Genomic DNA, 23,568 nt, shown 5'->3' on the forward strand with positions numbered 1-23,568 from the left:
TTTCTGCTGTTTTTAGTGTTCACCAGTCCCATCTTTCAATCTTCTTGTTGTTATCCTTTTTCTTCTTAATAGCCTCTGAGTTGTTTCCACAGGCAAGTTAAAGTAAGCAATATTTTGCTTCTGTGTGAACTTTGTAAGGCTCTGCCTTTTTTTTTAAAGCTGGTAAGTCTTTTGGTTGCAATAAATCCTCACACGCTGTTATTTTTGCCAACTCCATCCAAAAGTCCTCCTCGGGTGGCAGATGCCATCTTTCTCAGTTCCGATGAAATAGAATCTAGGCGTTTGCTCATTAATTTTCCCAGACAAGTTGCACCATAAAATAGCCTTTCCAGGGAAGATTTGCCAAGTCGAACTTAGAATACAAACATGATAACAAAGCAATGGCTCGCCTCACCCTATGGCTATTAATCTCTGCAACATAGTCTGTCTCATAAATGGTGGATCCCGATTAAAAACTGTGTCACAGGAGAGCCTTTTATTCTCTTTCCAGATATTTCAAAAAACAATGGCTTTAGTTGATATTTTTATTTCCACACAGTTTATTTTCCAATCTCACTTGTATTGACGGTTCTTCTGAGGGGGGGGGGGATTGTTAGGTAATATCGTAATAAGAAAGGAAAAAGTTTTATCCCCCCCCTTTCCGTTCCGTTTCAACATACCGTCTTAGATGTTGTTCTTTAATGTTATCTTCTTTCCAGTCCAATCCTTCACTCTTAAATTCTCAGTGGCAGGCTTAATTAGCAGCTAACGTACCCTTTTCTTCGCTCAAAGCATGTGCAATAATTCTTATATCCAATTTTTCATCTTAAGAAATGCAACTTGGGTCGCTCTCGGAGACAGCATCCGGGAGATCCGAGGTTGCTCGAGGGCTTTCCGTCCAGTGCCCTCACCCGCTCCTTTTTTTGAACTCAGGGGTGGTTTATGGGCAACCGCGGACGAGGCTGCATCTTCCCTTCCACCGGGAAAAAAAATGGGAGGCTGGTTTACTCCCATCTCAGCCCCTTAATTACCTCGTGTGAGCTGGAGAGATGGTATTGTCGGCCATCTTCCAAGGCGCCCCTAGCGGAGCCCCCTGCTGTCAAGCAGTTTCATCCCTGGAACTGTTGGAACTAGCTCCCATGTTTTGTTCCTCTCTAAGGATTCAAGCTCAGCCTTCATGGCAGTTAACCATGGCTCAGCATCCTTTGAGTCCAAAGCCTGGACCTCTTGGAAGTTTGAAGGTTCAAATACCTTCTTGGAGCTATTAACAGCAGTTACAGCTTTAGCTGCTTTAGCAAATTCATCAGTATATCTCTTTGGAGGTTTACATTTTGTGGCTCTTTCAGACCTGCGAATTAGACGTAAGCCTTCAGCGCTCTCCTCTTCTTTCTTAGGAGAAAAGTGGCCTATAGTGAACGGTGGTTCCTCCAATTCTTGATCAGAGCCTGCAGAGGGTCGCAGAGAGGCATTAGCACTCTTGAAATCCTCTGAATCACATGATTCAGTTTCAGATTAAGAACCTTCATCAGTGGGTGTGGAGTTTTGCTGCTGTTTATCCTGAGACTCTTCACTGTCATCAGAAGAACATTGGAAAATTCCCACATTCTCCCCCCACTTGGCATTGTACTCAACACTTCTAGTGAGCCTAATTGTCCTAGAGTCAGTCAACATTACTCTGTAAGAGCCTTTCTGATATCCTAGAAAGATACCATGCAAACCACGTTTGCCTAACTTGGAGCTTTGTGGTTTGTGAACCCACATGTCAGATCCAAAAATTCTCATGTGCTTGATGAATGGTTTCTTGCCAAACATCTTTTCATAGGGGGTATAGCCAATCGGTGATGATAATCTGCAATTATGAGTATAAACAAAACAGCTGAGTGATTCTGCCCAATAACACTCTGGAAGATTGTCATCATGCAGCAAGGTTTTCAAGCCTTGAAGCAATGTTTGGCTTGCCCTTTCACAAAGTCCATTCATCCAAGGAGATCGTGGACTTGAAAGGTCATGTTGAATTCCTTTCTCAGTCAGAAAAACTTCAAACTGCTGAGAAGTGAATTCTCCCCCTCAATCTGTAAACAAACATTTCACCTGTTTATCATGCACATTTTTCAACCAAGCACAGAATTCCTTGAACCTAGGAAACACTTCTGAGTTCTGCTGGAGATTGAACACATGAATATACCTGGAATATGAATCAATGAGGACCATGAAGTATTTGGCTCCACCCAAAGAGGGTGGTAGTGGACCAACGAGATCAGCATGCACTACCTGGTATGGTTCTGTAGCTTGTCTACTAGGTACCTTACCTTTTGCAGCCATTTTGACCTTGTTTGCTGCACATGCCTTGCACTTCATGTGGTACCTGCAGAGTTTAATAGTCATACCTTCGACTAAGGCAGGCATTTTGGAAACTGCCTCAAAGTTTAAATGACCAGGTTTCCTGTGATAATCATCAATACATCCTGCATGCAATACCTTGTTAGTATCTGCAATACAACAAGTTTCATCCTGCACAACATCAACAGAATCATCATAATGCAATACAAATAAATGATCAACATAATCAGCATGCAATACAAAGTCATCTTTCTTGGTGATGGTGCACTTCCTTTTCTTGAAGGAAATGTCTATGTCCTGTTCAGTCAGCTGCGAGGTGCTCAATAGGTTGTGTGCAGCATCTGGAACAAAAAGAACGTTGCATATCGATGCATCCAAGCTGTGAAGAACAACCGTTCCATAGCGTTGACTGGAGATCATGTGGTCATCTGCTTGGTGAATCGCACCTTCCTGCAGAGTAAAGTACACAAACAGGTGTTTGTCTCGACACATGTGCCGGGTGGCTCCCGAGTCTATGATGAAGAAAGATCTAGTCGTCTTCTGGACCTTTGGAGTGTAGCGTGAGACCATAGCCTTGTGTTGCATTGTCCTGAACTTCTGACCTTTGCCTTTGCCTTTTCCACGCGTTGAGCTTTCGCTGCGCTGCTCTGTTGCTTTGGGATGTTTACAATCCCTTTTCACGTGACCTAGATGTCCACACGAGTAGCATTTCACTGCCTTCAAAGCTTTGGCGCCATCTAGTGGTTGCACTGCATTCTGGCATGATGTCTGTGAGGACTCCCCCTTAGTGATGCAGCTAGCACTACGCTGATCTGCTTCATTTAACACCACAGCAGTGACAAGCGCTATCGTAAGCTGAGCAGTAGGCAAAACAGCAAGTTGGCTGGCGATCGCTTCCCAACTTGAACCCAAAGAATGTAGAATCATGAAGGAATACACAGCCTCTGGAAAGGTGATTCCACGCTGTTGCAATTCATGCCTGAGATTCTGCACTTCCATGAGGTGAGCACATACGTCTGCTCCATCAACAAGTGCCATATCATGCAGCTTGGCATAAAAGAACAAAGAAGCACCCACTTCTGTTCTCAAATGTGACTCTTGGAGCCTGTCCCACATCTGTCTGTCTGAGGTCTTATCGAGCAAAAGACATAACTCTTCAGGGGACACAATAAGTGTCAGAGTTCCCCTTGTTTTGGAATCCTTAGCCTCCCATTCTTGGGGCAACTGGAGCTGTGGGGCATCTGTTATCACATTAAACAGACCCTCTTTTCTTAGCAGGGCTTCTGCATACTGCACCCACTCCTGATATTTCCCCTTTGTGAGCTTAGGAATTGCCATTGCATTTTGAAGGGCCTTCTGTACTTCAGCATTAGCCATGTCTGTGTCTTTAAAGCAGGCTCTGTCTGTTTACAAGCAGCTGCGTTTCAAACGGCACACTGCATGAAGCTTTTGCATTCTCCTGATCTTCTGCCACAGCCGATCAGTGCTTTGGCTAAAAGTTCAAAGTCCACCCTTATTGCCAATTAATTAGGGACTGGCAGGCTTCCCAGGGCAATGAGCACATACCTCTCATCCATCTTCTTGACACGCAGAGAAGATAAGCTGCATTCTGTTCTTCTGGGTCCGAAACAAAAAATGTCAGACTTGTGTTCCGTTACAACCGAGCTACTCCTCCGCTCGAGTCCTTCGGAATCGCCTCTGATGATGATTAACGACCTGAGCCTCTGATGAGCCTCCAGGCACGTTCCCCATTCAGCAGAGTATCAAAGCAGCAGAAGTGACGAGATTTATGAGCTACATCGCAAAAGAGTTTTATTTCTAACTACGCAGACAGAAAACACATCCTCTCTCTGTGAAAGGCAGAGAGCAACTCAACAACAAAGGAACAGGAAACAGTAATTTCACATCCGTCTCCCATCTTCTGTGAGACTTCCAACAGTTTGGAATCTCTGGAATGTAAACAGAGTCTTGTGACTCCAAGCACTGCACAGTGGCACAAACAGAAACTAACAGGAGGACCGTGACAGAAGCCAGAGAGCACGGAAACGCCGTTTATCTTCCCACTGCAGCGGTACCTATTTACCTACTTGCACTGGCGTGCTTTTGAACTGCTAGGTTGGTAGGAGCTGGGACAAAGCAACAGGATGAACCAAGTCAGATCATTGGTCCATCTAGCTCAGTATTGTCTGTACAGACTGGCAGCAGCTCTCCAGGGTTTCAGGTGTCCCCCCCCCCCAGCCCTACCTGTAGAAGTCATTGGGGATTGAACCTGTGAACTTCTACATGCAAAGCAGGTGCTCCACTATTGAGCTACAATCCCGACCTCACAGTCCTTTCACATTCTTGGTTACTCCAAAATTTCTTCATTGAGCAGTATAATAATTTAAGGCAGGGGAAAGAAATTTAGTTGCTGATATGGCTCAGCGAGTGAGAGTCGGACGTCTTTGCAAAATCAGTTCCAGATCTAACTTCTGCCTGACCTTAATTTCATGGCTATCCTTTTGGCTTACTAGATGCTTTGCCATGTATTTTAAACAGGAGTGCTTAGACAGAAAGAAAGGGTTGGGTGGAAGAGGTACAGAGAGAGAAAGGGGCAGAAATGCATGGGCAAAGACTGTGTGCTTCATGAGAGTGTGTACAAACACACATGGGGGGGGGTTGTACACCCACAAGCAAGCCCTCACCCCCAACAAAATATTTGAACAAGGGCTCTCATCTCAAGATGTCTAGGTTTTGTTCAGACCTACAAGTAAAGAAAATAAGTCCCTATTTAGTGAGCTTAAAACAATTCTCAGGGAAATAGGGGCTTTGTTGATGGAGGGTCAGCGACCTCTGAGTGCTCACAGCACCTGTGGCTCACTCTTCTCTTGCTGCCGCTGGGTTCGTTGTTTTATTTTCCCCAGTGCTTTTTTTTTTGGGGGGGTTACTCAAGGGTACTCAGTACCAGCACCTTCCCCCAACCCCGTTAAAAGTGCAGCACTTACTGTAACAACTTCATGGTGAGTACCAGCACCATTTTTCTAAAACAAAACACAAACAAAAAAGAACCACCATTGATTTCCCCCCACGAGAGCAATTGGGGGTTTGGTGCTACACTGCGCAGCCCACTGTCCAGGAACCAAGCCTCACTTCAGGTTCGCACATTCCCCCCCCCCCCCGGTGAGATGAACCACACAGGCACTTGGAACTATGTTAGGATATAGTTCCATTCCACCTTTAGAACAGGCATGTGGAGTTGTTGTATGTCACATGTCTGTTTACTTCCAGCACAGTCTGCTGGGAAGGTCCATTGTATATAGCTTTTGCCTATGCTGTTTGCTTGGACACGAAGGGAAGCAGACTTGTTTTTTCCTTTGTCCTGATGCTGAATAAATGCTTGTAAATGTGCTTACATATGCCTCTGTCTGCTACTTCTGTTGCAAAGAGTTCTTATCTCTGCTGGCTTGCATGCTCAGTCTCTAAAGCTTTCTGAGGCTTGAGTCACAGTTTTGATGCTGTTCCGAGAACCGGAGTTCACCCGGCTGCCGGCCAGTGGGCTGGAGCCAGCTGGGGGCCTGCCAATTGCCCCCGTCTCCCCGGATGCATCCCAACAACAGGTTTTGGGCCCAGATCCATGGCGCTTACACGAGAGTAAGGCTGCTGATGGCTGCTGCGAGACACGGCAGAGACAGAGGTATGTGAAGCAAGACTTTTCTGTGCCGCGGCAGAGAGTGTTTGAAGTCCAAGCCAAGCAATTAGGCCGGAGAGAAGCAAGCTGCACGTCTGATTTACGACGTGCTTAGAGATAAGGCGATTGTGAAGAGCATCCAGCTCCCGCCTGCAATAAAAAGCAGGAATGGATCTCTTACAAGGCTCAGATGGGACCCCATGTCCAAAGCTTAATGGCCGCAATTATCAGCCCTGAGCAAGGTACTGTGAGGGTCAATTGAGAAGGCTTGGAGTGTGGCACACTGTGTCTGAAGTCCCTCCAGCTCCTCTGACAGATAGATGGCGGGCTGATGATTTAAAGGCCATAGACGTGATCGTCTTGTCCATCTCTCTGGAGGAACTCATAACGCTGGCTGGCAACATGACTGCACATCAGATGTGGTATGCTTTGAGAGATGCACACCTGGCAGCGTTTCCAGCACAGAGTTTGATTGACTGCGTCGAAGGTCTTGGCTGTTTCCCAGATTGAATATGATCACAGGGATGCCAAGGGTGCCGGTTGCAAACTGCAGGGGGAGCTGGCTGTGACATCATCCCAGAAAGCATTGCAGCCACCAGGGGGAGCTAAGGCGTTGGCAGCTGTGAACTCTGTTACCTGCGAAAACCAAGGTCACCTTCGCAGAGGTCCAAAGGCGAAAGGTAAACAGAGACAAAAGTCTGCAGATGGCAGGAAAAAGGGGGGCCAAATCCCCAAAATGGTGCAGAACAAGGCTTTATTTGCTAGCACTGCTGCTCCAAAGGCCAAAGGCAAATTTGTCGTCGATTCAGGAGCTTCGCAGCACATAGCGAAGGATCTACACCTGTTTATTTCCTTAATGCCACGGGATAGAGAAATCCAACAGGCTGATGGTAAGACTTTGAGGATCGCAGGAGTTGGGACAGTAAAGTACTGTTTGTTCCAGATTCTGTAGACAATTTGCTCAGCATCCCACAGCTGACTGAGCAAGGCTTTGAGATTTCCTTCAAGAAGGACATCTGCGTCATCACAAAGAAAAAAGAGAACATTTTGCATGCTAAGTTTGTAGATGGTTTGTTCTTGATAACTTATGATGACAATGCTGTTGCTGTGTCTAATGTTTAATCTTGTTGTGTTACACAAACTAACAAAGTTCTTCATTCAGGATGCATTCACGAACAGCACAGAAGATTTGATCACATGTCATGGCAAGCGCTGGCTAAGATGCCTGGGATGGTTCAGGGTTTGACCATTAAGCCCTGTAGGTATCACATGAAACATGTCTCTTGTGCAGAAAACAAAGTGAAGGCTGCTCCCAAAGGCAAAGTGTCTAGCAGACAGGCTTCCAGACCCTATCAGCTAGTCCACACAGACCTGGTTGATCCACTTGCACCCTCTTTGGGTGGAGCAAGGTACTTCATGGTTTTAATTGATTCTTTTTCCAGGTACATTTGTGTGTTTGTACTCAAGCAGAAGTCAGAAGCGTTTCCTAGGTTCAAGGCGTTCTGTGCTTGGTTGAAAAATGCTCACAATAAACACATTATTTGTTTCTTTTCTGATCGAGGTGGCAAATTCACTTCTCAGCAGTTTGAAGCTTTCCTGACTGAGAAGGGAATCCAGCATGACCTCTCAAGCCCCAGATCTCCATGGGAGAATAGACGTTGTGAGCGAGCAAACCATACTTTGCTGCAAGGCCTAAAAACCTTGTTGCATGATGCCAATCTCCCTGAGCAATATTGGGCGGAGTCGTTGAATAATTTTGTTTATTCCTATAATAGGAGACTGTCTTCACCTATTGGTTGTACTCCCTATGAGCTAGTCCCAGTAGTTCCAGGAATGAGGCTGGTTGGCAGCAATTGGGTCTTCAAGGCCAAGACAGACCAGACTGGCAAGGTTGTCAGGCACAAAGCCAGATTGGTTGCCAGAGGTTTTTCACAGGTACCAGGACAGGATTACCACGAGACCTACTCACCCACCGTCAGGTATGAGAGCAATAGGGTAATGCTCAAGATTGCTGCAGACGAGAAGCTTCATGTTTCTCATCACGATGTGAACACAGCCTTTTTTGTATGGGATTTTGGGGAAGAGCTGTACATGCTTCCACCTGATGGAGTGCAGGTACAGAAGGGAATGGTCTGTAAACTATGGAAATCCCTATATGGTCTCAAGCAGAGTGCCAATTGTTGGAACACAAAACTCACTGAGACATTGCTTTCTCTAGGTTTTCACCAAGGCAAAGCTGATCCATGTGTGTTTGTCAAAGAGGAGGGGCAAAGCAAACTGTATTCTTTATGCTTTGTTAATGATCTGCTTCTTTTCTGGAAGAATCAGGCTTTGTACCAAAGCACCCTAGCTCAGCTGAAGGAGCACTTTGACATGAAGGATCTTGGTGAGGTATCCAACTATCTTTCTCTGCAGGTGGAGAAGGACCCAGCAGGTAATTTTCTGGTACACCAAACACAGAAAATTGCTGATGTATTAACCAGGTTGAATTTGGTTGATGCAAACCCAGCAGACACACCAATGGTGACAGGTTACCAGGTAGATAGTACTGCTGAAGCATTTTCTGACACCACACTGTACAGATGCATTCTAGCAAGCTGAATTTCATTGCTAGATGTTCAAGACCTGACATAGCTGTAAGCACTAACCTGCTTAGCAGACATGCCAACAATCCTACTGTTCAGGATTGGAAAGCATAGCCCGCTATTTGAAGGGGACTTTGCACTACAAACTCAGGTTCACAAGTCAGAAAACTGGAAGTCTTTAAATCTTTGCAGGTGCTAGTTTTGGAAGTGACACCACGAATGGTCCCAGCACTTCTGGAGTATGTTACATGTACAACCACTGTTTGTTTGACTGGCTGTGCAAAAAGCAGACGTCAGTAAGCCTAAGTTCCTGTGAAGCAGAACTCAATGCCCTGTCATTTTCACTCATGGATTGTGAATGGTTGATGAAACTGTTTCAGGACACCAGAGTTTCTGTGAAATGTCCTATACAGGTGTAGCAAGACAATAGATCCTGTTTGGCTTTGCTGAACTCAGAGAGTTGCAAGCAAAGAACCAAATACTTGCAAATTAAGTTACATCGTGCAAGAGAGTGTATTCAGAAAGGACTCACTCAGGTGTCCTACATGCCAGGAAATGAAATTCCTGCAGATCTGTTGTCTAAGGTTGTTAACAGAGAACAACTTAAGGTTTATGTACAAAGGTTGCAATTGGGTTGAACCACAGGCTACACGGAAAGGGGGAGGATGTTAGGATATTGATGTTCCGTTCCGCCTTAAGAGGAACAGATATGTGGAGTTGTAGTATGTCACATGTCTATTTACTTCTAGCACAGTCTGCTGGGAACTTCTGTTGTATATTGCTTTTGCTGTACTGCTTTTTTTTGTTTTTTGCTTTCAAAATTTTTTATTCATTTTATAACACAAATAAACAACACAAACAGAAAAACAAACAATACAAACAGATTCTTGTCTTATCCTTATTCTTTCTAAACATGGGCTTCCCCAAGTCCCCCCTGTCTGATTTTCATTGTACCTCATCCTTAGCAGTTTACATATATCATAATTTCTAACTATTTTTTTTAATCACACTTACTTTAGCCATAAAAATCTTCACATTTTATCACTTACAAATAATACTATTTTAAAATACTCTATCTTCTACTTCTAACCCTACACCCTATATCCACTTCCAAAGCTATTCTAAGATTTAAATATTAACGTATTTTTTTCAAATATTCCTTAAACTTCTTCCAATCTTCTTCCACCGTCTCTTCTCTCTGGTCTCGGAGTCTCCCGGTCAGTTCGGCAAGTTCCATATAGTCCATCATTTTCATCTGCCATTCATCGATAGTTGGTAAATCTTGTTTCTTCCAATTCTTCGCTAGAAATATTCTTGCAGCTGTTGTGACATACAGAAAAAAAAGTAACATCCTTTTGGGGGATTTCACCTCCCCCCCCCCCCCACGGTACCAAGTAAAAAGGCTTCTGTTTTCTTAATAAATGTGTTTTTCAACACTTTTTTCAGTTCATTGTAAATCCTTTCCCAGAAGTCTTTTACCTTGGGGCACGTCCACCACATGTGGTAAAAGGTTCCTTCTTTTTCCTTATATTTCCAGCATTTATTATCATGAGTACGATACATTTTTGCTAACTTCACTGGTGTTAAATGCCATCTGTACATCATTTTCATCAAATTTTCTCTTAATGCATTACAAGCTGTAAATTTGATTCCTTTTTTCCACAATTTCTCCCAATCCACCTTCATGATATTGTGCCCCATATCCCTGGCCCATTCAATCATTACAGATTTCACTTGTTCATCTTTCGTATGCCATTCCAGCAATAAATTATACATCTTAGATAGGTTTTTTTGTTTTTGTATCTTATCCAAACATTATACAAGGATTTTCTAATTATATGATTTTTAAATCATTTGTGAGCTTTTATCTTGTCATACCATAAATATGCATGCCAACCAAATACATTCTCAAAATCTTCCAAATTTAAAACATCTGTATCTTCCAATAAAAACCATTCTTTCAGCCAGCAAAAGGTTGCTGCTTCAAAGTAAATCCTTAAATCTGGCAGGAAGAAACCCCCTCTCTCTTTCACATCTGTTAATAATTTAATTTTGGGTTTTTTCCCTGCCAGATAAATTTAGATAATACCTTTTGCCATTCCTTAAAACAATTCAACTTATCAATGATAGGAAGTACTTGAAACAAAAATGACAACTTAGGCAATACATTCATCTTTACCGCAGAAATTCGGCCCAACAAAGATAGTTTCAACCTTGTCCAGATATCCAAATCTCTTTTGATAGCCTACCATAACTTTTCTTTGTACAAATTCAAATTTCTTGCAGTCATATTTACACCCAGATATTTCACCTTTTTCACAAACTTCAGCGCTGTGGTTTCCTCTAAATTAAGTTTTTCATGTATCGTTAATTTTTTTTCTAAAACTTTGGTTTTATTCTTATTCAATTTGAAACCTGCAACTTGTCCGAACTCTTGAATTATCTTCAGTGCTTTGATTGCACTGCTCTCAGGGTCCTGCAAAGTCAATACCAAATCATCAGCAAAGGCTTTTAACCTATATTGTTTAGTTCCCACTACTATGCCTTTAACTTCCTCATCTTTCCTTATCACATTCAACAGCACCTTTAGGACAGAAATAAAAAGCAGGGGGGAAGTGGGCACCCTTGCCTGGTTCCCTTCTCAGTCCTAATTTCTTCTGAGACCACATTGTTAATTATAATTTTTGCTTTCTGCTCAAAGTAAATTGCATTAATACCATTAAAAAAATTTTGACTGACCCCCATATTACATAAGTTCTGTTTCATAAAACTCCAAGAAACATTATCAAAGGCTTTATCTGGATCAATAAACATTAACATTGCTTTAGTATTCTTTTTTACCTCTAATCTTTCCAAAACATTGTGTCAGGGAACTGCCATTGGTTCAGGAGGGAGAGAGGAAAAGTCGGATGAATTACAGAGAGCCCCCAAAGGTCGTGGGAAGCAGCTCCTCCTCAGCGGAGGAGAGTAACCACGCCTCCAGTGGAGAGGAGCTTCAGGGCTCGGAGGAGGCGAGGCAGTGCCAGGACACCTTGCCTGGGCAAAGAGGAGAGGGGAGAGGTCCTCCGTTACCCACGCCCTCCTTGCGCAGTAAGCTTTTGCGCCGAGAGGGGAGGCGCAGACTGGGCGTCAATAAATTACTTTGCTGGGGAAAGTTTAAGCCCCGCCCACTCACAGATTCTGCCAGTGAATGAGCCAGCCACGGGAGAGTGGTGCTCTGGACAAATAAAGTTTATTTTTGCATCAAAAGCAAGGCTTCACCTCCGAGCAGGGAAGTATTTGCCTGCTTGCTCTCGAGCAACCCCTTGGAACCCTTACACATCCACTATGTTCCTAATATTATCTTTCATATGCCTCTCAGGTAAAAAACCTGATTGGTCTTTATGTATGTGCTTATTCAAAACCTTCCTCAGTCTTGTAGCCAAAATATTCATAAACATTTTATAATCTACATTCAACAAAGAAATTATTTACTTGAGCTCTATCTGCATCTGGTTTGGGTATCAGAGTGATGAATGCCTCTTTCCAGGACTCGGGTGCTTTGTCCCCCTGTAATATCCTGTTACAAACATCCATCAATGGTTGTATCAGCCAATCCTTAAATATTTTGTCATATTTGGATGTTAAACCATCAGGTCCCAGAGCTTTGCCTATTTTCATTTGGGCAATTGCCCCTTCAACTTCTTGTCTTGTAAGCAGTTCATTTAGTAGGTTCTTTTTGTCCGCTGGAATTTTCTGCAATCCATTTTTGTCCAAAAACTGTTCCATTTTTTCCTTTTCTTTTTCTTTTTTGTAAAGCTGCTTGTAGCACTTTTGAAAACATTTTCTAATCTCTGCTGGGTTCTCAATATTCTTACCATCCTCGATTATATTAATTATTGTACTCTCCTTCTGTCTCTTTTTCAATTGCCAAGCCAGTAATTTTCCGCATTTATTTGCCGATTCAAAAGTCTTTTGTTTCATCAATTTAATTTTCCATTCAATTTCTTGGTTTACTATTTGTGAATACTGAGATTGTAACACTTTAATTTCCTTTTAAATCTGTTGATTTTTGGGGTTACATCTCAGTTTTTTCTCTTTCTCCTTTAATTGAGACAGAATTTTTTCCATTTCCTCATTCTGTGCTTTCTTCCTGATAGAATTCTGTTGAATCAGAAAACCTCGCATTACCGCTTTACTTGCATCCCATACGACCCTTGCTTCAATTCCAGGATTCAGGTTCAACTCAAAATAGTCCTTTAGGGTCTTCTGAGCTTTATTTACAATCAAATCATTTCTCAGTAAAGCAATATTCATCCACTATCTAAAAGAACCCTGTAGAGACAATTTTAACTCTGTCAACACAGCATTATGATTGGAACAAGTCCTTGGGCAAATCTCAGATTTAGTCACTCTTGGGGTCAAATCTTTAGTTAGTCATATATAATCCAGGCTACTGCACGATAAATTTGCATCTGAAAAAGAATGTAAAATCTTTCTCCATTGGATTCCTCAATTTCCAAATGTCTACCAGGTCAAAATTGTCCACCATCTCAAAAAACGTCTTTGGTAGCCTTCCATCATTAGTAAGTTTTTGCCTTTGGATTCTATCCATCATTGTTGAGACTACACCGTTCAAATCCCCCATCAAGACAATTTTGTAATCCTGGTAGTCCATAAGAGTGGCCTGTAAATTTTTAAAGAATTCCGACTTGCCCTCATTTGGTGCATAGATTCCAAGCATCAAGAGTTTTTCGCCTTGTACTGTCAATTCCACTGCAACATATCTTCCAACATCATCCCTGAAGATCATTTTGGGACTGAATTTCTCTTTAACATAAATCACAACACCTCTTTTTTTATCCTTATCTGAAGAGATGAATTCCTGGCCTAATTTTTTATTTTGCAGAATTTTCCTGTGGGTTCTTATTACATGAGTTTCTTCTAAACATTTCACATCTAAATTCTGTTTTATCAGCACATGATGCACTTTTTGTCCTTTAGACTGTGAATTAAGTCCGTTAACATTCCAAGATAAAATTCTTAATGCCATATTGTCTCAGTCCAAATCTGAAGGTCCAATTCCTGCCCCAAGTTCTGATCCTGATCCCGAAGCTGCACCTGTGACTGAACCAACTCCTGCTCATGTGTCAAATCCAAAATCACTAGCGTTCTTTTCCAAGAATCTTCTCTTTTCTTCAATTGACCTGATTCAATATTTCCTTTGCTGGTATTTAAATGAAAGGCTTGTGGAAATTCCCATTGAAAGAAGGTTTTTTCTTCTCAAAGCACTTGTAAGATCCAAATAGTTATTCCTTTTTGCCAAGAAAAAAAATGGGATTTCTTTAAACAAGACAATTGAATGTTTTGTACTTCAAAATTCTTCTTGTAATGCGACTTCCGGGTTGGCGCCTCCGGCAATGGCGGAGCTCCTCCGATTGGGAGGAACTTGCTCCGTGGAAGGCAGGGTCTGATCGCCAAGGCAAAGGCGGAGACCCTCTGAAATCACAAGCGGGAGAAGCTTGTGAACTTGGGATTCGGCTGGCACCTTCTGCGCCTCCCCTACTCGCGGGGAAACCCTGTTTTGGGGATCCGGAGCAACGTGGGGTGAGTGGCGCGGTGCTTCGAATTGACTGCTTCTTTCACGGAGTGAAGCCGCATTGCTGTTGCTGGAGAGCGCTGACTTTTTCCTGTGGACAATTGGATTCTAAACAACTACCCGTGAGTAGAACGGAAAATTGGATCTTTAAATACCTTAATTTGGCATCGATACGGGGAAGGTCTTAAACAGGAAGTCCACCTTCCCCTTTTGTAAATAGATTGAAGCAAAGTCTTTGAAAGCTTTTGGCAAAGGATTAAATTTTCATCGGTTAAAACTACAAAACCCCCCTCGGAAGCAGGAGAAGAGGGAGGAAATTTTGGACTTAGCGAGCCTGCAGGAGAGAGTGAAAAACCAAATTACCACTGCTCCGAACCTGGAAAAGGGCTGCCAGAAAGAGTGAAGCTTTGGGAGAGTTCATTGACTGCAAACAAAACATTTTTGACAGCTAGATATATAAGAGAAAGATACTGTTTCCATTGTCCTCTTCTGCGTTTAAAAAGGAGGAAAAGTAACTGGAAATTGAAACTATTTTTATGGCTTGAATTGTGTTCGAAAGGATTGATGCAAGTGGAGACTGTTTCCCTCTAGAGGGAGTCTTTGAAACTGTCACAGGAGTGCAACTGGGGAATCACCAGCTGCAAGATAAGTAATTGTGAGAACCAGAGATTGACCTTGGACCATTCAAAATGTTGACAGGAGAAGCCATTGTGACGGTATTATGTAAGATAAGCTACTAGCTGGAACAGCTTCATAAGAAGACAGATGACATGTCTTTTAAAATTGACAGCTTGGATCAAAAAGTGACTAATTGGAGTCAAAAAGTGAGCACCAACACAGAAATAATTCAGGACTTGGTACAAGAATCTACTTTGGCAGGACAGATTGTGGAGGAGAAAGAGAAAGCTGTGGTTGTTGAGCCTAAAGTAATACAAGCGGGATCCTCAGCCTTACAGAAGCAAATTGAGGATTACAAGTTGAGGCCTTCTATGATTGAATCTAGAAAAAGCCAGATTTTGAGGATTGGATCCCGGCTTGGACGGAAGAAGGAAAGTTGGAAAGATCCCTCTATGCAGGGATTAACTGACTTTTGGGACATGGACTTGGGTCTGGAGGAGATTGGAGTTCTGGGGGCCTTTGGATTTGGAGAAATCTTGAAACATGTTATGAAACATCTTATAGACCTCAGCTTCAACTATGGAAATTTGGCTGACCTGTCCGGAAGGAATAAAAGCATTGTTAGGTTGGAGTCCTCCCGAGATCTGCTCTTTGGCATTAAAGAATGTGAAGAAGACCTGCAGAAGGGACCTGGAAAAGAGTTAAGAGCCTCGGACATAAGATCTCCAGGTTGATGGACTATATGGAATTGACGGAAAGGACTGGCAGAATCCGAAACCAGGGAGAGGAGATGGTGGAAGAAGATTAGAGAATTTAAAGTTTATATATAGAAATACTGTAAAATTAATGAATGATAGAAAAATGGTGGAAAGGAATTTTATGGCCTTAGCAGAAATGTTATAAGGAGTTAAGCATATATAAGTATTTTAGTTTTAATGATAAAAAATATGTTAAGATATTTATAATATGACAGAAAATAGAGAAAGATGGAAAGGATTTGCTGAAACAATTAATAGAAGTGGAATACAAAAAGGGAGGTGAGAGGAAGTCGAGGAAACAAGGGAATGAAAGATAGAGTATGGAAAAGATGTGATGTATGTTTTTAAATGGTTATTGTTTTGTTTTGTTTAGGGTTAAGGTGGGTTAGGGTTCTGTTTAATTTAGTTTAATGTGTTTAGGTTGTGTTTTGTATTGCTTATATATTGTTTTGTATTGTTTCTTTTCTATTTTTTTTTCTCTTGTCTTTTTCCTTTTCCTTTTCCTTTTCTGTAATCTTTAAAAGTAATAAATATTATTTTAAAAAAACAATAAAAAAACAAAATTCTTCTTGTAATGCAATCCTAAAATTTTATCTCTTTGATCCTTTGTTTGGAAGACTACCATGCAATCATTTAAAATTTTTGAGTCCTTTTTACCTCTAGGTCCAAATCTGTAGGCCTTTACAATTGTAGATTCCACCTCTTCCTTTGTTAGGTCCCAAAAGGACACAAATTCCTGGACCAAACACTCTTTCAAATTTCCTTGTTCAATCTCTGGTAGACCTCTCAGATGAAGATAGGTCTCTCTTTCCTTAAGTTGTAAAAAAGCTATTGCAGTTTGTGATTCTTCCTGTAATCTTTCTAAGTCTGAAAGTTTAACAGTTTCAATCTCTGATACTCTTTTCTGCAAACCTGCAACTTCTGTTTTGACCTCTTGGAGATCGTTGCGCAGAATACCAAAGCCTTTTTTAAATTCCTGGTGACAGAGTGTATTAGCTCTGACCTCTGTTGCAAGACTCTGCAAACCCTGTTTATTGTCTTTCATAAACTCCAATATTTGCTCTTGGAAAGCCTGGTCTTTAGATTCTCTTCTAGTCTGTGGTCCCCCCCCCCCCGCTCTCCCGCCATAACACCGCTGGTGACTCAGATTTCCAAGGTCAAAGATGCTTTTATTTCCACAGAGTCAGGAGTAATGAGCTAGTAGTCAGACAACAGCTCCAGTTTGCGGAACAAGACAGTTAAAATACAGTCCTATTTTTTCCCCCAACCTGCCTTTCTTCTTTAATTTCCTTTTTCACTGCTCAAGCAATTCAAATATGTTGCCAGTTTTCAATTTAAGGGTTAAAATTCAGTTCACCCCGCTGCAGCACTTCAAAGTATCCCAGTAGGAAACAAAAGTAATTGACATTCCTTTATTCTTGCATCACAATGGCTGCTCTCTGCTGTGACTGAGTCACTGCTTCCAGAGAGTCAAGCGGCTTTTAAAAGTCCTTTTTGAAAGGTTTTGCAGGTATTTCAGTAATGTTAAATTCTCTTCCCCCATCCACCTGCTTTTGGGGAATAATAGAGGCAGTCTTTGGAAGTTTAAAAATCTCTAAATCTTTTCTCCTGGCTTCGGAAAACGTCTCTGCTTTCCTATTCTATCAGCAGGTAGGGATTGGCTTCCATTTTTTAAATTCCCTTTCCCTTATCCAGATTGTTCCAAATTTTTAATCCAAATGTAAAATGCTGTACTGCTGTTTTGATTGGACACGAAGGGAAGCAGACATGTTTTTTCCTTTGTTCCTGAACTATGCTGAATAAATGCCTGTAAATATGCTTACACAAGTCTTAGTCTGCCACTTCCGTTGTGAGAAGTTATTCACTCTGCTGATTAAAGCGTGCCAAGTCTCTTCCTCCTTTGGGGCTAGCATGGCATGAAAGGAGAGAGAGGGGGAGAGGGAGAAGCCCAACAGGGACTGAAGGACAAATCTCTAAGTCCAGCAGCACCCAATGAGGGGTGTCAGCAGCAAACAGCTGTTCAAACCAGAGAGAAGCACAGAGCTTCAGTTGCCCCAGAAAGGCTTGCTGCTAACCGGAGGCCTCTTAGCCAAACCAGAGTGCTCCCACTACCCCCACCAACCACCCCCAAGGGTTTAAGCAGTGAGATTACTTAGAGGGGTATTAAGAGGCAAGGGGGCAGCAGAGGTGGGCATTGGAGGTGTAAAGGATTCATCAGACATCACTGGATCTAGCTCATCAATTTTGTTGAATTAGAATTGTAGTATTGGAAGGCACACTGAGGGTCATCTAGCCCAACCCCCTCCAACACAGGAATGAAAATAAATAGTTTTGATTGAATTTTGAATAAAAGTGCAATTATTTGCTGCTGTTTTGAATTTTATTGTGTTGCTGTCCTCCTTAGTGGGTGGAGCAAACTGCTATTATAAATAATGGTTTTGATAGGGAAGCCGGCACTAGGGATCAGTTTGTGGAACCCTGGAAAGGTATGGGAACAACTGGACCGATGGAACTGCAGAGCTGGGTTTCCAGTAAGCCCAGTCCCAGCCACCATGACTGGAAGAAGGAACAAGGCACTGACAAGCACTCAGCAGCCCCCTCAACACAAGGAACATGAGAAGAAGCTTCCTTATGCTGAGTCAGACTATTGGTCCGCCCAGCTCATCACTGTCAACTCTGGCAGGCAGCATCTCTCCAGGATTTCAGGCGGGGGGGGTGGGTCTCACCCATCCCCACCTGGAAATGCCAGGGATTGGACCAGGGACCTTCTAAATGCAGAGCAGTTGCTTTTTGGGGGAGCCATGGTGCCTCCCTTAAAAACAAAGTAAGGTGCTAATCCTCACAGCTGTGCTTAAGTTGAATTAGACAGGAACATAGGGAGCTTCCTTGTATTTCAGGCAGGAGTGTGGGGAACATTCACGTGACACACCTACGCACTGCAGCCGACACACTAATGTGTCACAACACAGTTTGGAAAGCTCTGTTTTACAGGAAGGAACTATGGACCCATATTTCAGACTTCCACATGGGAGCTGGGTCTGTCTAGCCAGCAAAAGAGGAGACCAAAAGGAGATGAAAGAGTGATATTCCTCTGAAATGCTCTCCCACAGAAGATGTGGCAAGCTTGTTTTCTGCTGCTCTGGAGGGTGGGACCCAGACCAAGGGATTCAGATTACAAGAAAGGCATTCTGACTAGATATTAGGAAGAACTTTCTGATGGTAAGAGCTGTTTGACAGTGGAATGTACTCCCTCCGAAAGAGGTGGACTCTGCTTCACTGGGGTGACAGCAAATGTTGCAAGGTTTTTAGCTGGGGCAATTAGAATAAGATCCACTATTTGACTATTGATTCAAAACCCTAAAATGTATTTTATATCGTTGACTTCTTATTTTTATTTTTTTGTATATCGTATTGTTGTATTTTTGCATAAATAAAACCCCTGCGTCCAGTCACGCTTCCATTGCGCAGCTCTGTTCAGAAGCTGACCTGGCAGGGGAGCAGAGTCGCAGCAGTCCTGGGTCCGTGTGAGATGAGGGATAAATCAAGTCCAGAGACAGTTCGGTTCTTATCTCTAGAAGCGTTTATTTACAAGCCATAAATCAGTCTCCTCCATCGGAACTTGGAGGCATTCTCAGCCGTGCTTCCAAAAGCACACACGCAGCTTCTGTGCCAAGCTGCTGCTCAGTGAGAAGTGAAAGGAAGTCTGAAGGCAGTCACACACTGTGAGTCACTGCTCTGCGACAAGCTCCTCCTTCTCCCCCTCCCAGATACAGGACACTTCGGAGTTCTGACCCTGTCAGTTCCAAACTCCACACCCCCTCTTGTCCTGCATCTGGGGACAATAGCCAACAATGCTTTCCCCATACACAGACCCTCACAGAACTCCTCGTGCTTCTGGAAGGTCAATGGTTTTGTGAAACCATCAGCGAGGTTCTTGGTTGAGGGACAGTATTTCAGAGCAACTAGCCCCTCATGAACGCTCTGACATACATTCCGGAAACGTATGTCCAAATGTTTGGTCCTCGCCTTGAATTGCCCTGTCTCAGCTAATTTAAGGCATGGTTGATTGTCTTCATGCACCACAACGGGCAGACAATTCTCTCCACAGATTTCCTCGACCAAACACACATAGAACTCCAGTTCTCTGCAAACCTCTGATAGCGCACTGAACTCAGCTTCAGTAGATGAAAGCGCTATGAGATTTTGCTTCCGGGACCTCCACCCAATTACTGAGTCCCCAAACTTCACCACTAGGCCTGACACTGATTTGCGGTCCTCAAGGTTTGCCCAATCCGAATCCACCCAGGCAGTCAGCTTAACATCACCCTCAGCTGACATCTTGAGGCAAAAGTCTTTGGTATCTTGCAGGTAACGTAGCACCCGCTTAACACCATTCCAGGCCTGCACACTAGGACTTGAAGCTTCTCTACTGAGCAGATTGGCAGCAAACGCTATGTCTGGTCTGCTCCACTGTGACAGATACAACAGACTACCCAGAGCTGACTGAAAGAGTTCAGTATTTTCGAACACCACGCGTTCTACTTGCTGACACTCCTTCACGTACCCAGTCTCCATGGGTGATCTGGCACCTGCACAATCAGACATCCTGAACTTCTCAAGCAACTGCTCAATCTTACCTTTCTGGCGAAGCAAAAAGCTTCCATCACTTGCTCTTGTGATCTCTACGCCTAGATAGGACTTGACATCTCCAAGTTGCTTCAGCTTGAACCGCTTTCCAAGCTCCTTTGCAAACTTCTCTACCTGTTCACTTGTCCTTGTCATCAACAAGATGTCATCAACAAACACCTGGGCTACTTGCTGTTGCAAGCCTGAATCTCTAATGTAAAGACAACTGTCTGCAAGAGATCTCTTAAAACCTAGCTTTTCTAAGGCTTCATGTAGGCACATATTCCAATTCCTGGCAGATTGGCGTAATCCATAGATGGATTTGTGCAACCGCCACACGACGCCTGGCTCACTGACTTCAAACCCTGGAGGAGGACGCATGTACAACTCCTCCTGGAGATCTGAGTTCAGGTAGGCGACATCTACATCAAAATGGTTCACCTTCCAACCTCTCTGTGCTGCTATTGCCAAAAGCGTTCTCAAAGTCTCCGCCCTTGAGGTCGGCGAATAGACCTCTGTGAAGTGAACTCCGCGTCTCTGTGTAAATCCACGTGCCACTAACCTCGCTTTGTACTGTGGTTCTCCTGCTTCTGTGGGTTTAAGTCGGTAAACCCATCTGCAGCCCACAGCTTGCTGGTTAGCCGGCAGCTGTGTGAGTGAGAACACTCCAAGAGACTCCATTGAGTTCATCTCCTTCTGCATCGCCTCATGCCATTTGCTGGCTTCTTCCTGAGGCAACTTCTGAACATCCTCAAAGGATTCAGGTTCACATCTAGCCACACCAACCCAGACACTCGTGGCTTCATACCTTTCAGGTGGCTTCCCTTTGGTTGATCTTGCTGACCTCCTCAGCGTGAATTCTGGAACTGCGCCTGATTCACCTGGATCAACCCTACTATCCTCTATGTCAAAATCATCCCCCTCTGACCTGCTGTGCCGTTTAGGGCGAACAGCTGGTTCTGCTGGCGAGGATGATTGACTTCTTGGCTCAGATTTGACAGAGACCTGTGGAGGGGTCCTGGGACTTCCCTTTGGAGAGACACGGAGCCTCTCCCTTGGAGATCCCGGCTCTGGGCTCTGTGGCTGTGGACTGTCCACCTCAGCAACAGGTTCAGCCTCGCCCTCCTCCTCTTCCTCATCTGAGTCTACCAGAACATCTGGATTCCCGTGAAGACGTTTCCACCCACTCTGCTCGCAAAACTCAGCACTGCCGCTAATAAGCAGCTTGGACTGGTTGCCAGTAGGGTATGCGAAGCGCCACGCCTTTGAACCCGGCTCATAGCCTACAAAGATCATCTTCCTGGATCTTGGCTCACCTTTTCTGCGCATGGCCTTTGGAATGAGAACCCAGGCCGTGGACCCAAAAGTGCGCAGAAAATGTGCTTTGGGCTGTTTCCGATGAAGCAGAAAGTACGGTGTGTCTCCTACACTGGAATTGAACACCCTGTTCTGCAGGAAACAAGCTGTTTTATAACTCTCAGCCCAAAAGCGCTGTGGCAGACCCGAGTCTGCCAGTATAGCATTCGCTGACTCCTGTAGCGTGCAAAATTTTCTCTCTGCAACCCCATTCTGTTGCGGAGAGTGGGGGGCTGTCAGTCGATGACTGATACCCTTCTGCCTGAAGAACGATTGCAGCGCAGAACCTGTGAACTCCCCCCCCCCCCCGATCAGATTGAAAGGAAATCACTTTGGTAGAGAACCGTAGCTCTACTGCTGTGATCCAATCCCTGATCAGTGCAGCCGCCTCTGACTTCTGTTGCAGCGCAAAAATCCATGAATGTTTAGAAAAATCATCAACCAAAACCAAAACCCACTTAGATCCAGCTAGAGAAGGTGTCTGCATGGGGCCCGACAAATCTGCATGGACAAGTTCAAAGGGTTTACTGGTTTTCCTCTCAGACCTGGGGTATGAGCATGTTGTGACCTTTGATTGCTTACAGGCTTGACAATCTAGGTATTTGTCACATGCTTTGAACCTGCACCCAATGGTGTTGTCTGTGGCCTTCCTCACATATGACCACCCTACGTGTCCAAATCTCCTGTGCCACAAGTGGATACAATCATTGTGTGGTGGGACATTAGCACACTGCCCTTGGGCGTCTTCAATGGACTCTCCACTAGCCCCATTTTCCACCAGCCCCATTTTCCCACCAGCCCCATCTTCAATGGGCATCTCCACCAGAAAGAGCGTGCCTCTTCTCTGGACACTGTGGATCTTCTTCCCATCCCTGTAGAAGGAACACACATTGTTAGAAAACAAAACATCAAATCCAGCAGCCATAAGAGCTGGCACACTTAGCAGAGAGTGAGCAAGCTCTGGGACCACAAAAGCTTGCAGCCAATGATCTATAAAAGAACAATAAAGAAACCCAGATTCAGTCAGTGGTCTTTGAGACCCATCTGCTAAGGTAACATAGCGTCCAGTTTTAACTGTCTTGCAGTTCCTCAGGAGCCCTCTGGAGGTCACCAGACAATGCGAAGCTCCGGAATCCACAACGAGAGATAAAGAGTGTCTCTGGCTGTTTTCCAAAGATGCCATGCCGTTGCTCACGTTCCCATCAGTTGCCATGGCCACAGCCTCCCCCCGACTGAGGCTTTTGCCTTTTCTCAGAGACGCCATCGCAGCTGTGAGGTGATAAGACGCCTTGTTTTTGTTTTCCTCCTGGCCTGCTGCTTTCCCACGTCTTTGCTGGGAACCTGCCCTGGGAACCTGCTTTGTTGACATTCCACGCCAGCCGGTGTCCTTGGCAGCCTGGGCCTCTAGCGGATGCTTCCCAGCGCTGTTGGACGTCGTCACAAAGCACAAACAACTTTCGAAGCCTTTCGCTTTCTCAGAGCTCTTGGAATGGCCTGCCTGGCCTGCCCCCCCCCCCACTTCTCCTTGGGGTGCAGCCTTTGCCCTGTTCCACAGCTCTCAGCTTCTCTCCAGCACCATCACACAGACGTGTCGAAGCATAGAAACAGCTTCCCGGAACAGCCCCCTCTGGTCTGGCTCCCACTTCGGCCTGGGGCTTGCTCCTTTGGCCCTCGGCTTCCTCCCGGCCCTTGGCTCCTGCTGAGCTTTCGCACAAACTCCTCAGCACCTGCCACGCGGCCTGAGCCGATTTAACGCCCTCCAGGTGGGGCAACAGCAAAGCGTCCACACTTGCTTTCAAGAAGCAAAGCTCTCTCTGCCCTCTCTCACTCAGCAGAGCATGCATGGGTGGGGCCGGCTCCTTCTGGACTGGACTCCAGAGCCCTGTGGCCACAAACCACCCCCTTGCTCTTCTTGACCAGGCCTCCCAGTTGGCCCCATTCAGTCTCTCACCGGGGTAGCTCTCATGGCCTTGCTGTTCCTGAGCAGCAGCCATCTTCCTCCCCCGGGGCTTCAGCGTACTCACAAGTTTGCCAGCAAGCCGGACTCTCGAAGCAGCCGTT

Source organism: Podarcis filfolensis (genome assembly GCF_964270895.1).
Source record: "Podarcis filfolensis genome assembly, chromosome: W".
Lineage (NCBI taxonomy): Eukaryota > Metazoa > Chordata > Lepidosauria > Squamata > Lacertidae > Podarcis > Podarcis filfolensis.